Genomic DNA, 14610 nt, shown 5'->3' with positions numbered 1-14610 from the left:
GAGAATAGAGTTTTTGGTAATATTCATTAAGTATTTTTTAAATTTCTGCGAGGTCTTTGGTTATCTCATCTCTGTCATTTCTGATTGATAAAATTAGAGATTTTACTCTTCTATTTCTGGTTAGGTTAGCCAAAGGTCCATCTATTTTATTGACCTCTTCAAAAAACCAGCTTTTTGATTTGTTGATCTGTTGCATAATTCTTTTATTTTAAATTTCATTTAATTCTGCTCTAATTTTGGTTATTTCTTTTCTTCTACTGGGTTTGGGATTGGAATGTTCTCCCTTTTTTAGTTGCTTGAGATGTCCCATTAAGTTGTTAATGTCATCTCTTTCATTCTGTTGAGGAAGGCATGCAACTCTATAAATTTCCCTCTTAGGACTATCTTTGCAGTATCCCAGAGGTTCTGGTAGTTTGTGTTTTCATTATTCTTTTGCTCCAAAAATTTGATAATTTCTTTCTTAATCTCATCAATGACCCAGCTATCATTTAGCATAAAATTATTTAGTTTTCATGTCTGTGTGTGAGACTGCAGATTCCTATTGTTACTGAGTTCAACTTTTATTCCATTGTGGTCTGAGATGATACAAGGGATAATTTCTATTTTTTAAAATTTACTGAGGTTAGCCTTGTGACCTAAGATGTGATCAATTTTTGAGGATGTTCCATGTGATGATGAGAAAAATGTATATTCAGTTTTGTTAGGATGAAATGTTCTATATGTGTCTGTTAAATCCAATTGTTGGATGGTTAATGTTAAGTCTAAAATTGCTTTGCTTAGTCTCTTATTGGAGAATCTATCCAACACAGCCAAAGGGGTGTTAAAATCTCTGGCTATTATAGTGCTAGAGGTAATAAAGTTGCTCATTTCAGTTAGAGTTTCTCTTATACATTGAGGAGCATAAATATTAATAATTGAAATCTCGTCATGTTGAGTGTTTCCCTTAACAAATAAGAAGTGACCATCCTTATCTTTCCTTATTTTTGTTGGTTTAAAGCCTATTGTATCTGCAAATAAAATTGCCACACCTGCTTTATTTCTGTTTGCCATTTGCCTGAATTATATATGACCATCCCTTCACCCTGAGTCTATATTTATCTTTTAAGGAAAGGTGAGATTCTTATATGCAGCAGATATCTGGCCTGAGTTTTTGTATCCAGTCAGCCAACCTGTGCCTCTTTATAGGGCAATTTAAGCCATTCACCTTAATTGAGAGTAGTGATAAGCTTGGTATTATTTTGGGTGCTGAATTTTTTGAAAATCCAGTGGACATTTTTAATCCTTTCACCACTGTGGAAGTTGGGTTTTGATCAAAATTTTCTGGATGATTTTACTTGGGTGGTGCTATTGCTTTCTTTTCCTCATTGCAGAGATTCCTCCAGATTGAAAAAAAAAAGTTCCTGATTCTTAAGCTATTGCATATTCTTTGTGGGAGTTTCTCTTAACTCATTTCATAGTCAGAGGCATCGTACCCACAGCTTAAGAGCTAGAGTTTTTGAATTGTAAGGTGATCAGAATGAAGGGTTTGCGTGACTGAGGAGAATCTGGGATGAATGCTGGCTCTGCTACCCTATCACACCTATAACTCTTTGACCTTGAACACATTACTGTTCTTTTCTAAACATAATGCCCTTAACTAAGAAACGGGTTATTTGTACTAAATATAGAGCTATTATTACTAAATGTAGATCCTCAATAAAATAATAGCGATCATGTGATTTTATGATCATGATGGTCATACCCTGGGGGCTTCACACATGTTACTCTTAATTTATAATCATTTATGAGATTTTTGGGCCCTTTGTGCTTCTCTAAGCCTCTTTTTCTCCTTTAAGAACCTCTTAAAAGTCCCACTCTTTGCATGTATTTTTATATATATCCTAAATTTAACATGCAACAATATAACACTCTGCAATGATGGCAAATGTTTACTTCCCCCAATCTGTATTTGGCCTTGTTTCAAAACCACAAGGGGCTAGTCTAAGTCTAGTTGCTAGTAGCACAAAAATCGGATTATTGAGACAATGAGGATTGGTAAGAAGAAAGGACTTTCATAATGACAGACATCTTGTTGGAAGAATGGTAGACCTGCCTCAGATCCATCTCCTCAACTAATGGGGATCATGGGCTTTCAAAGGAGGGGGCACATACCTGAGGGCAGCTTGTGGTGTAACTAACAAGGGGCTTTGTGCTTTGAGAGCAGGTAGAGGGATGGTGAATCTTAGCATGAGGAAGTCTTTGTCTTGCAGAAAAGTCACCATTTATGGGAAACAACTCAAAAGGTCAGGTAGTTAAGGGGGAAGATTATAAAAGCAAACATTGGAGTTTTTGAAATTTCTTTACAGAGCTGCTTATAGCATCTGCTTGTTTGACTTTCCAACTAATAGTTTAGGATGCAGTCTGGGCTTTTTTGTTTATTCTTTCTGATGTCATATAAATTCTGCTTTATTATATGCCAGTCAGCATAATGTGCTGTCCATGTTATTGCTTTCTGATGATGACAATGATGATGATTAACTAAGCATAAGTAAAAAAGTCATAATGCTTTTTAGGATGAAGGCCAATATTAGATTAAATTTAATTAGATTTTAACCTAGCCTTTGCTATTTAACTTCACATGGAGTTACACAGATGCCTGGGCCTGGTTTTGTGTGTGTGTGCATGTGGATGTGTGCACTCCATATAAATATGTATTTAAATTTTACATTTTTACTAAAGCTTCTGCTAGAAATTGATGCCTGGCAAGGAATTAATATCTCTTGGAACTCCTAAAAAGAGTAATTAGAAAAGGTGATTTAAATTAAAAAGTATTTTGAGATTTGTTTGTTAAAGGTTGTAGAGGTCTGTGGAGAACCTAATCCCTGAATTACAACTGAAAAGGCTTTTTATAAATTAATCTGAATGAGGAAATTATTTTTTTGAATCCCTCTTGTGAGATTCTACTTAAACCTCATTAAATAGCAAAGAAATTAATGTAATTCCCCTCCTGGAATTGACTGTCATTTATAGAGAGGGCCAGATGAGCAGAGCCTATGAGATTAAGATGATATTTTAATACAGAAATGCAGAAATACTACAGCCTTTGTCCTCAGTGATTCTTTCTTCTTAAGGAAGGGGCTACTCTAATCTGCTCTTGTTCTGTTCATTACTTTTAAACTCACATATTCCTCAAATTTCCCTACCAATAAAGAACTTCCCCTTTCCCATTTTTAAGCTCTTATTATAATTTTAAAAATTCACCATGTAGTTTTTCTTAATATTTACTTAATTGTCTTACTGTATTTTCCCTTTCTTACTTCTTATTTGACTATATTGATTATATTTTAAGTTCTGTTGTCTTTAAATGTGACAGCCATTATCCTGCCTCAGTCATTGTTTTCTTCTTCTCCTTTTCCTATCACTGAGTATGCCCTGATCTTTTCCTCTTTAATTGTGAGGATTATTTTGAGACACTTGCACTTTTAATTATTACATTTTAAAAATTATGAGCTTTCACTTTCTTAATGTATTATTTCCTCATCTGTTTATATTACATGTTGTTCTAACTGATAATTAATCCTTATTAATGGAGATCAATTTCTTAGTTCCTTACTGGAAGTTAGCAGGCTTATTTTGTGTGTATGTGTGTGTGTGTACTTACAAGCATGATAACATCTACTTTAATAAAGATTTTAATTTTCAATTTGTACAGCATATAAAATTTTTGCATAAATTTTATAAGTTATATTAAAAGAAAAACTTTAGACAAATTAAATTTTAACAGTGTTTAATTGGGCAAAGAATGATTCATGAGTTTACTGGCCATTCGCCTGTCATCTTCAGAGAAGGTTCTGTTCAAGTCTCTTACCCAGAAAGAAATGGGGTTGTTTGTTCTTTTCTTATTGATTGATTTGAGTTCTCTGTAGATTCTAGTTATCAGACCTTTGTTGGAATCATAACCTGCAGATGTCTTCTCCCATTCTGAGGGCTGTCTTTTTGCTTTACTTGCAGTGCCTTTAGCTGTGCAGAAGATTGTGGGGGGTCCATTTTCAGTCTTCTACAGGTCACTAGCCAATTCTCCCAGTACCATTTGTTAAGTAGGGAATCTTTCCCCCAATGTGTGTTTTTGTTAGGCTTATCAATGATCAAATGACGATATGTGTCTGGTTTCATCTCTAAGTTCTCTATTCTATTCCATATTATCTATATCTCTTTTGTACCAGTACTATGCTGTGGAGTCTGGTTATCAGACCTTTGTTGGAATCATACCCTGCAAATATCTTCTCCCATTCTGAAGGCTCTCTTTTTGCTATACTTGCAGTGCCTTTAGCTGTGCAGAAGCTTTTTAGCTTGATGCCCATCAAGCCATGAATGGATTAACAAATTATGGTATATGTATACCATGGAATACTATTCAGCCATAAATGATGGAGACTTCATATCTTTACTTGGATAGAGCTGGAACATATTCTTTTTTTGTAAAGTATCTCAAGAATGGAAAAAAGAGTATCCAATGTACTCAATACTATTATGAAACCAATATATAATCACTTGCACATTCATACAAAAGATAAAACACAAATATAGTCCGGAAAGATGGAGGGGAGAGGTGAAAGAAGGGAGGGCAAGTGGAGGGAGAGTATTTGGTGGGATCTCACCTAATGTACACAATGCAAGGGTGTATTTCAAAACATTAAGAAAGAGTATATAAGAATCGTCTTACCACAAAAAATAAGTAAGTGAGGTGATGGTTATGTTAATCAATTTAATTTAAGCATTTCACATTATATATCAAATCATCACATTGTACTCCATAAATGTATACAGTTATGATTTAAGGCAAATTAAATTAAAAAAATAAATTACTGGGTGGTGCCTATGGCTCAAAGGAGTAGGGCACTGACCCCATATACCGGAGGTGGCGGGTTCAAACCCAGCCCCAGCCAAAAACTGCAAAAACAAAAAAACAAAAAACCCCAATAATCTGTCTCTAAAACAAATAAACAAAACCCAAATTAATATGCTGAAATCCTACCCCACAGATTCTTACAGAATGTGATGCCTTTTAGAGATGGGGTTTTAAAAGAAGTAATTAAAGTAAAATTAAATCATTAGGGTGGGCCCTATTTCAGTAGCACGAGTGATACCGGATTTTTGATACTGAATTTCCAGGCTTTTGGTCTCAGCGGTTTGAAGAATGAAGCGATGCACCACAGGATAGGTTTTATTTAACAGGTATAAGTGATACAGCTCTCACAACAAGCCAGACCTCCTTGCAGAGCAGGACCAGTAGTAAGATAGGTTTATAATACGAGTGTTACAGCTCTTACAAAGGGGCAAACCTCTTTGCAAGTGTTTACAGCTCTGATAAAGGGGCAAATCTCATAGAGCAGGATATAAGTGTTACAGAGCCAAACCTCTTTGCTCTTCTGCTCTTTCTCCTGAGATCTGCCGAGGTCTGTGCTCAGTGTCTCTGGCTTATATAGGGGCAGTTGTTCAATGAGCTTTTGGATCTTGAAAATAGACCAATCATGAGTAGTCAGGGATGCACTGGAGGAATTGCCAGAAGTCCACGTGAGGAGACAGCATGGCATCAGTGTCTTACCCCACTCCTGTCCTCCTGTCCGGTTCTTTTGGCTACTGGAGCCTCTGTTGGGGGAGGGAAGCTCCCCCCTCCCCCCCACCTATGCTCCAGCTTGCTGGTTCCTCTGCTGGTTGCTGCCAACACCACCAAGACAGAGGCAGCAGGTCCTCCTGGCCCCACTCGGCTGAGCTGGCTGGGGTGCCACTTGTCCGGTATCACTAGTGTCACTAAAATAAGAAATTTGAACACAGACACAGACTTCTAGAAGACCCGTGAATACACAGGAAGAAGGTAGACATCTACAGGCCAATTAGAGGGAACTCTGAAGAAACCAGTCCTGCCATCATCTTGATAGTAGACCTTTCTGTCCCCCAGGATTGTGAGAAAACAAATTCTTATTGTTTTAGTCAGTTAGTCTGTGGTACTTTGTTATGGCTGCCCTAGAAAAATGATTCACTTCCAGCAACAAGAAGAAAACTTAATGAATTTTGGATTTGTGTGTTCAACTACATTTTTAGTTCCTAAAGCTTGTTGTTTAAATGGAAAATTTTGTCACAGAGTAAACCCACTGCTAAATAAAACTATATTTGGATTTTTTAAAGTTATATGTTAAGTTTTGTAAATTCCTACATGCCAAAGGTGGTGCAGCCAACAGTTATGATATAATACAATGCTCTTTCTGATTAAGATTTCAAAAAATACTTTGTTAAATAATTGAAAGGTAAAACAGAAAAAAAAAAAAAGAATGATTCATGAATTGAGCAGCCTTCCTCACCCACCCAGAATAACTTCAGAGAGAATCTGGTGCTGTCATGTGGTTGGACAGGATTTATGGATAGAAAAAGCAAAATGATATGCAGAAAATGCAAATGAGGTGCAGAAACAGCTGGATTGTTACCGCAGCATTTACTTTGTTTGAACAGGATTTGAATAGTTGGCTACCTGTGGTTGGCTAAAAGTCAGTGATCACTACAAGAGTAGGTTACAGTCTGTTAACATACCCAGTTAAGTTACGGTCAACTATGTACAGAGAAACCATTAGCTGAATTTACATGGTTGTAGTTTTAGGGTAAACTTAACAGTTAAATTTTTGCTTTATGAATTAATGCTATATATTAAGAAATTAAGACTCTAGGAAAGAGGTTATATCATCCAGGAAGTCAGCAGCTACACCTAGCTTTGACACATTATTTCTGGATAACTGGATGTTTTATATAAAATTGTTATATATATTGTTATATCTGTTATTTTATAAATAGTTTTGTACATTTGAATTTAGAGCATTTTTCTTGGAACTGTGAGGGATATTAGGATAATTCAGACAGGAATATTATACTTATGACTCTTGCTACATAGTAGGGGAGATAATGTGTACACAAGTAACCATACTACCAGATTTACATATACACAAGTAACCATACTACCAGATTTACATATACACAAGTAACCATACTACGAGATTTAAAAGGACGAACATCATCAAAGAGATAGAGCATAAGTGTTATGGGATTCTTAGAGGAGAAGGAAGGCCTCTGGAAAACAGGAGATGGAGAAAGCAGCATGAGCAAACTAAGGAGGGAGGAAAGTGCAAGGGAGCAGTAGCCTTGGAAATAGGAAATGAGTTTACCTCTGCCCAACTTTATGGAGCATCAGTGAGAGGAGGGCACTTAGAGTTGGGCTTTTGGGCTCTTTAGTTTTAGATTTTTTATAAACACTGGGACACTGATCAAAAGAGTAATAGATTCATGATTAAGGGAGAATGTTATGTTTTGTTACGATGTTCAGGTCTATGTTAAACAAGAGCTGGACTATGTATTATTTATTTAGCTCTAAACACTCTTGCTCAATTTCACATCCTGAGGTATGTATCATAGGTATTGTTGGCCCGAGGAATGGATAGAGTAATGATAGTTCTCCTGTACTTTGTGATTTTAGACATGAGATACTAGGATCATTGTTTTACAAAGAACTGTCCTCTAATAACTTTTATTTTCTTATACATATTATCTAAAAGTGAAGGATCAATGCATTGATATATTTCCTGTGTTAAAATACAAAGGCCTTTGGACATAGTCTGAGAGCCCTGTGCAGGGAAAGGATCATTCCACAAGGAAGAATAATTCTGGAAGAATATCTAGGACAAACCTAGCTTTAATGTTTTTGACTGATTTCATAATTTTACATACTTTGTTTTGATATATCCCAGAAAGATGTTGAATATAATAAATACATATGTAAATATAACACTCTTTGAGTTCATTAGTAGTTTTTGTATACATTTAGTCAATAAAAAGTTCAATGAAATAATCAGTGTTTTGTGCCAAAAGGTCTTTCTAGCTGATGGAATCAGGAGCCAGACCTTTGGTGGGTAGTTGGGGATTCTTCTGTGGAGGAAGATTGGCTGTGCTTTTTTAACGACTACCTTGATTTCTGTTAATGAGCTATTCAGATGTATAAAAGAACAATTAAGTTCACTTTCAGCCTTCTGCTATATTATTTTAATCTTGTATAAATAGTTCTTAATCAAGTCATTTTATCCTAAATTGCTTTTATTTTATGTAATGCCAGCTTTATACTTAGAAAGAAAATACTTGAAGGGGTAGCATATGGTTAGCTCAAGCTGCTCTTCACTTGCCTCTCCTGTTAGTATATTTCATGCTTTTCTCAGTGGTCTTTCCCCCTTATTCTCTGTTACTTCTTCTTCCATATAAGACACATTGCCTTCACCCTGTGTGCTTAGATATGTGGGTCTTCCTTGCTGCTCTTTCTTACCTGGGTCTGTTTGGTCTATCCAGCACCCTAACAAATCCAGACTTCTTTTCCGATAATCTTCATCCTTGCTTTTTGTTCCTAATATTGCTTATTTGTTCTTTCCTTCCTTCTCTTCCACCCTCCTTCCTTCTCCTTCCTCCCCTGTCTCTCTCCTCCCCCCTTTCTCTCTCTCTCTCTTTCTGGTACCTGGAACCAGAAGTACCAGCTTTTGATTTGTTGATGATTTTTGCAGTGCCATTGTTTGCAGTTGTTAGCAGTTGTTTGCTATTCTATTAATTTTTGCTCTTATCAGTTTCTTTCTTCTACTTTCTTTGACTTTAATATATTTTTTGCTTTATATCTGTTAAAATTGAATGTTTACTTATTTTAAATAATTGTTATTTTGTTTTAATAAATATATTTAAGGCAATTAATTTATTTCTTTTTTAAAATTAATTTATTTCTTGAGACTACTTTGCCTGCCACAGGTATAGTTTATTATGTTTTGTTTACTCCCAATTCTAAGTACTTCATCATTTCCACTGTGATCTACTCTTTTTAAAAAAGGCTTTATTTTTAAAGGTAATTTTAGGTTTATAGCAAAATTAAGAGGAAGACACAGAGATTTCTCATATATCTCTTGCCCCTACACATGTATGAGCTCTCCCAATGTCAATGATAAAATGTTCTTTCCTTCTTTTCTTTATTTCTTCCCCATCAGAGTGATATATTTGGTGCAACTGATGAACCTGTATTGACATATCCTTATCACCTAACATCCATAGATTACATGAATGAGGGTTTACTATTGGGACAGTTTGTGGGTTTGAACAAGGGTATAATGACATGTATCTGCCCATTATACAATGCGCTTTTCACTGCCCTGAAAATCCTCTGGGATCTGCCTGTTCATCTCTCCTTTTCTACTTACTCCTGGCAACTAGTGATCTTTTTACTGTCTCCACAGTTTTGCTTTTTCCAGAATGTCATAGGGTTGGATTCATTGTATATAGCTGTCTCAGGTTGGCTTCGTTCACTTAGTAGTACGCTTTTAAGTTTCTTCTATGTTGATAGCTCATTTCTTGTTGGTGCTAAATAACATTTCATTCTACTTAAGGATATCTTGGTTGCTTCTGTTTTAGGAATTATGAATGAAGCTATATAAACATCCATGTATGAAGTTTGTGTGTACCTAAGTTTTCAACTCTGTGGGTAAATACTAAGGAGCATGATTTCTGGATCATATGATAAAAGTATGGTCACGTGGTTAGTTTGATAACCAAACTCTCTTCCAGACTGAATGTTCCATTTTGTAGTCTCACCAGCAATGATCGAGAGTTTTTGTTACTCTACATCCTTACCAGCATTATGGTATCTCATTTATGTTTTATTTTGGATTTTCCTGATGACATACATGATGTGGAACATCTATATGCTCACATTGTGTCTGTATATCTTTTCTGGAGAAATGGTGTTTGAGATCTTCGACCTAGTTTTTAATCAGGTTGTTAATTTTCTTATCCTTAAGTGTTCTTTGTATAATTTAAGTGCTAGTCCTTTGTAACATGGCTCGTCTGCAAATATTTTCTCCCATTCCATGGTTCGCTTTCTCATTCTCTGGACAGTGTCTTTCACAGAGCAGGTGATTTTAATTTTAATGAAGTCTAGCTTGTCAATTATTTTTTCATGGGATTATACCTTTTGTTTTGTATCTAAAAAAGTCATTGCCAAACTAAGTCATCTAGATTTTTTGTATGCTATCTTCTAGAGTTTTATAGTTTTCTATTTTACAGTTAAATTTGTGATCCATTTTGAGCTAATTTTTGTGAAGGTATAAGGTCAGCATCTAGACATCCAGATGTTTCAGCACCATTTGTTGAAATGATTATCTTTCTTCCATTGTTTTACTTTTGCTCTGTTGTCAAAGATTGACCTTTTTTATGTGGGTCTTTTTCTGGGCTATATATTCCATTCCATTGATCTATTTGTTCTTTCACCAGTACTACACACTACCTTGTTTACTGCAGCTTTATACTGTATAATAGAAATTCTTGAAGCCAGTTGGTATCAGTTCTCCAACTTTGTTCTTTCTTAGTATTGTGTTGGCTACTGATTCATGTTTTAATCAATGTGTTATTCAGGAGTGTACTTTTTATTTATTTTTATTTTTTAATTTTATTGCGTTTTCTTACTTTTTTTTTTATGGAGGAGTGCCCTTTTAATAAGCTATCATTGTTGATTTTTAATAATTTTATTATTCAAATATTTAACATTTACTGAGATATTTCATGTGACTTAGTATATGGATACATTTTGTGAGTACCCATATGTGCTTACAAGGGTGTATTTTCTGTGCAAGATTCTCAAAATAATGTTAAATCAAGAATGTATCTAATGTTAAATCCAAATCCTTACTAATTATAGTGTGTACTTGATTTATGTTTCTAATAGTGGTGAGTTAAAATCTACTACTTTGATTATTTTGTTGATATTTTTTCCGTATAATTCTATCACTTAAAGGGTTGGAGCTATTTTGTTAGGTACCTACAAATTCATGATTGTTCTATCTTCTTGAAGGGCTGTTCCCTTAATCATGATTTAGAGTATGTCTTTATTCTTATTAGTAATTTTTCATCTAATGTCTATTTTTTCTGTCTAATGTCTATTGCTACCACAATTTTTTGTTATTATTTCGTGGTATATATTTTTTCATGCATTTTCAACCTTTTTATGTCCTTTGGTTTTAAGTGTGTCTTTTATAACCAATACTTGAGCTGCATATTATTTGTATTATCTTATTTGATAATTTCTATTAATAAGTGGGTATAATCTGTTAATATTCATTATACTTACTGAGAATTTATTTTAAAATCTTATTTTAGGTTTCTGTTTACTTTCCACTATGTTTTGCTTTTTTTCTAATCTCTCACCTTTTTTAGGCTTGATAAAGTTTGCAAAAATTACTATATACTTTCTCTGATAGTTTGGGAGCTATACATTTTGTTTCCATTTTATTAAACGTTACCCTTAACATTTTTTTCTCTTTATTTTGTTTATTAAATCATAACTATGGACATTAATGTATTTATGGGTACAGTGTGCTGATATTATATATAATTTGGAATGCTTACATCAAACTGGTTAGTATAGCCTTCACCTCACTTAATTAATTATTGTGTTAAGACATTTATACTTTACTCTTAATAGATTTGACATGTATCCTTACAATATGCACCATAGGTGAGGTCCCATCGATTGCCCTTCCTCCAGCTAACCTCCCCACCCTCCTCCCCCTCCTCTTCTATCCTTCATCCTGGACTACAGTTGTATCTTTCATAGGAAAGTGTGGGTGATTATATATTTGTTTCATAATAATACTGAGTACATTGGATACTTTCTCTTCCATTCTTGAGATACTTTACTTAGAAGAATATGTTCCAACTCTATCCATGTAAACATAAAACAGGTAGTCTCCATCTTTTTTTAAGGCTGCATAGTATTCCATGGTACACATATACCCCATTTTGTTGATCATTCATGGGTCGATGGGCACTTGGGCTGCTTCTATGACTTGGCAGTTATGAATTGGGCTACCATAAATATTCTGGTGCAAAAAACTTTGTTGTAAAGTGATTTTTGGTCTTCTGGATATATACCTAGTAGAGGAATTGCAGGATCAAACGGCAGGTCTACTTTTATTTTCTTCAGTGTTCTCCAAACTTATTTCCAAAAGGAACTTATTAGCTTGCATTTTAGTGGAAATATCTATCCCTAAATTCTTCTTTAAATGTTGCTTAGTTTCTTTATCCTCATTATCTTAAGCAAGACAAGGACCTTGGACTCTTAATCTATAAAGTCTTTTCTTCTGTGCCTAGCCTCCCCCTTTCTGGTTATTAAATTTCAAATTTTAGTGCCACATTAAAAATCCAAATTAATTACTCTTTTAAATGTTTGTAGGTAATAGCTATTTAAATTCATAAACATATTTTCTCAATGTCTGTGCTTACTATTTTTTCTTGTATTCTCATTTCTTGGAGTCTCTTTTAAATTTATCCTTTCGCAGCTCTTTTGGGGATGTATATGTATTTGGTAGTACATGTGAAATATCTTAGACTTAGATTTCTAAAAGTATTAATTTTGTTTTCACTTTTGTATGATAGTTAGATTGACTTAGAAGTTGTATTTATTGTTAATTTCTCTCTCAGATGTTTTAAGGTATTATTTCTTTTCTGTCAGTTATCACTACGGGAGCTCTTTTATTAAAGTTGGTAGCCCTTGCTAGATAGTCTTTTTTTTTGCAGATTTTGGTCAGGGCCAGGTTTGAATCCACCACCTCTGGTATATGAGGCTGGTGCCCTACTCCTTTGAGCCACAGGCACTGCCCTAGATAGTCTTTTTTCTATGTTAAGATCTAAGTTTTTTATTCATTTATTCATTACTCCTTAAATATTTACCAATTTTCAGTTAGCATTCTAGGCACTGGGGATACGTCAATGAACAAAGCAGTCAAAAATCCCAGCACTCCTAAACCTTACAGTCTAGGGAGTGAGTATGTAAGCTACGGTAAAGCTAGCTGGTGTAGTAAATTAAACTCCCAATGATCAATGGCTTGATGCCTTTTCCTCCATTTCTTTTTTTCACCCTGGAACATATTGATATGTGTTGGAATCTTCAGTCTATCCTTTGTATCTTTTAATTATTGTTTCATCTTATTTTCTTTATCTCTTTTTGTTGGCTTCTGGGAAATTGCTTAGTATTATTTTCTGATTCACTGATTCTCTTACACTATGTCTAAACTAGATTTTACTCTTTGTATTGGGCTTAGAATTTTTTTTTAAAGAATAGATTTTTATTTCAAGGGTTCTGATTTGTTCTATTTTATATCCCTATTTTATATCTGGTTCCTTTGTTTCATATTTATATATATATATATTTTTGAAATATTTTCTCCTCCATTGCTTAGTAGAGTCTTATTTGATTTCTTTTTCATATTCTTTTATCATTTTCATTTCCTATGGAGTAAATTATTTTCCAATTATTATTGGTTATCTCTCCTAGTGTTAGTTTTGGACATATGTTTTATAATTTTAAAATTATTTTGGTGCTCGCTTTGGCAGCACATATACTATAATTGGAATGATACAGAGAAGATTAGCTTGGCCCCTGTGCCAGGATGACATGCAAATTTGTGAAGTGTTCCATATTTTTAAATAAAGTACATCTGAAATCTTCAAAAAAAATTATTTTGTAATAATTTTCAAACTTATGTGGAATAGAAAGTTTTATTGTGTTTTTGTGTTTTGTTTACTTTATGCTCACCACTCTGATTCATAATATTATACTTGTCATTGGGTTTCTCAGTTTGGAAGTAGGTCTTATATTGGTTCCTGGGAGCTCCTGCCCCCGTAATATTGATGATGTTTCAAATCTTGTTTCTGAGCCAGTGGCTAGTGTGGCTAGGTCTTGGTGGTAACATAAGTCTGTCTCCTCTGCCTCTCCAAACATGGAAGTTTTTTTTTCTTTTTTAAGACAGAGTCTCATTTTGTTGCCCTCAGTAGAGTGCTGTGGCAGCACAGCTCACAGCAACCTCAAACTCTTGGGCTTAAGTGATTCTCTTGCCTCAGCTTCCCAAGTAGCTGAGACTACAGGTGCCCGCCACAATGACTGGCTATTTTTAGAGACAAGGTTTCACTCTGGCTCAGGCTTGTCTGGAACCTGTGAGCTCAAGCAATCCACCCTCCTTGGACTCCCAAGTGCTGAGATTACAGGTATGAGCCACTGTGCCCGGCTCAAACACGGAGCTTTTAAGAAGCTCTGGCCTCAAGTAGCAGTTAGAAGTTGTATTTTCTACCCCTTCTCAGCTGGTGGTTTTTAGAAGCGCCTGGCTCTGATTCCCTCCCTCACATGGGAATTATTTTGGGTTATTCCACTAGAGCTGAACTCCAGGTTACCTGAGCCTGTTGCTGGGAGCTGGACCAGCATCCACAGTTTCAATCCCATCATCACTCTGCATTGATTTTCTATTTCTGGTCCTTGATGATGACTAAAGTACAGTTTTACCTTATTTATACCTGTCTCATTCCTTAGGGAAAAGTTTTTAAACAGATATTGCTTTAAACAGAAAAAAGGGGTTGAATCACAGAGTAGGTAGATGGTAAAGAAGGAATTTATGGAGGGAAAATAACTGTTTCCTGGGAGGAATTTTATCAGAAGGAGTTGTACTTTATCAGAAGTCAGAAGACCAGAAATTCTAGTTCTACTTCATTCATGGACTCATGTGAAGCTGAGATTTCTTA

General features: G+C 34.8%; 1 non-coding gene across 1 annotated transcript; it reads left to right on the top strand.

Moving 5' to 3' along the window:
* Positions 1–13415: 13415 nt before the first annotated feature.
* Positions 13416–13522, top strand: LOC111725456. The gene has a single exon (XR_002773518.1). It is a non-coding gene; the product is annotated as a U6 spliceosomal RNA (small nuclear RNA).
* Positions 13523–14610: the final 1088 nt, after the last annotated feature.

This window comes from Otolemur garnettii, unplaced genomic scaffold (assembly GCF_000181295.1).
Source record: "Otolemur garnettii isolate 467f Iridium unplaced genomic scaffold, OtoGar3 scaffold00041, whole genome shotgun sequence".
Lineage (NCBI taxonomy): Eukaryota > Metazoa > Chordata > Mammalia > Primates > Galagidae > Otolemur > Otolemur garnettii.
The sequence above is the reverse complement of the archived record's forward strand: the minus strand, read 5'-3'. Positions and strand labels throughout refer to the sequence as shown.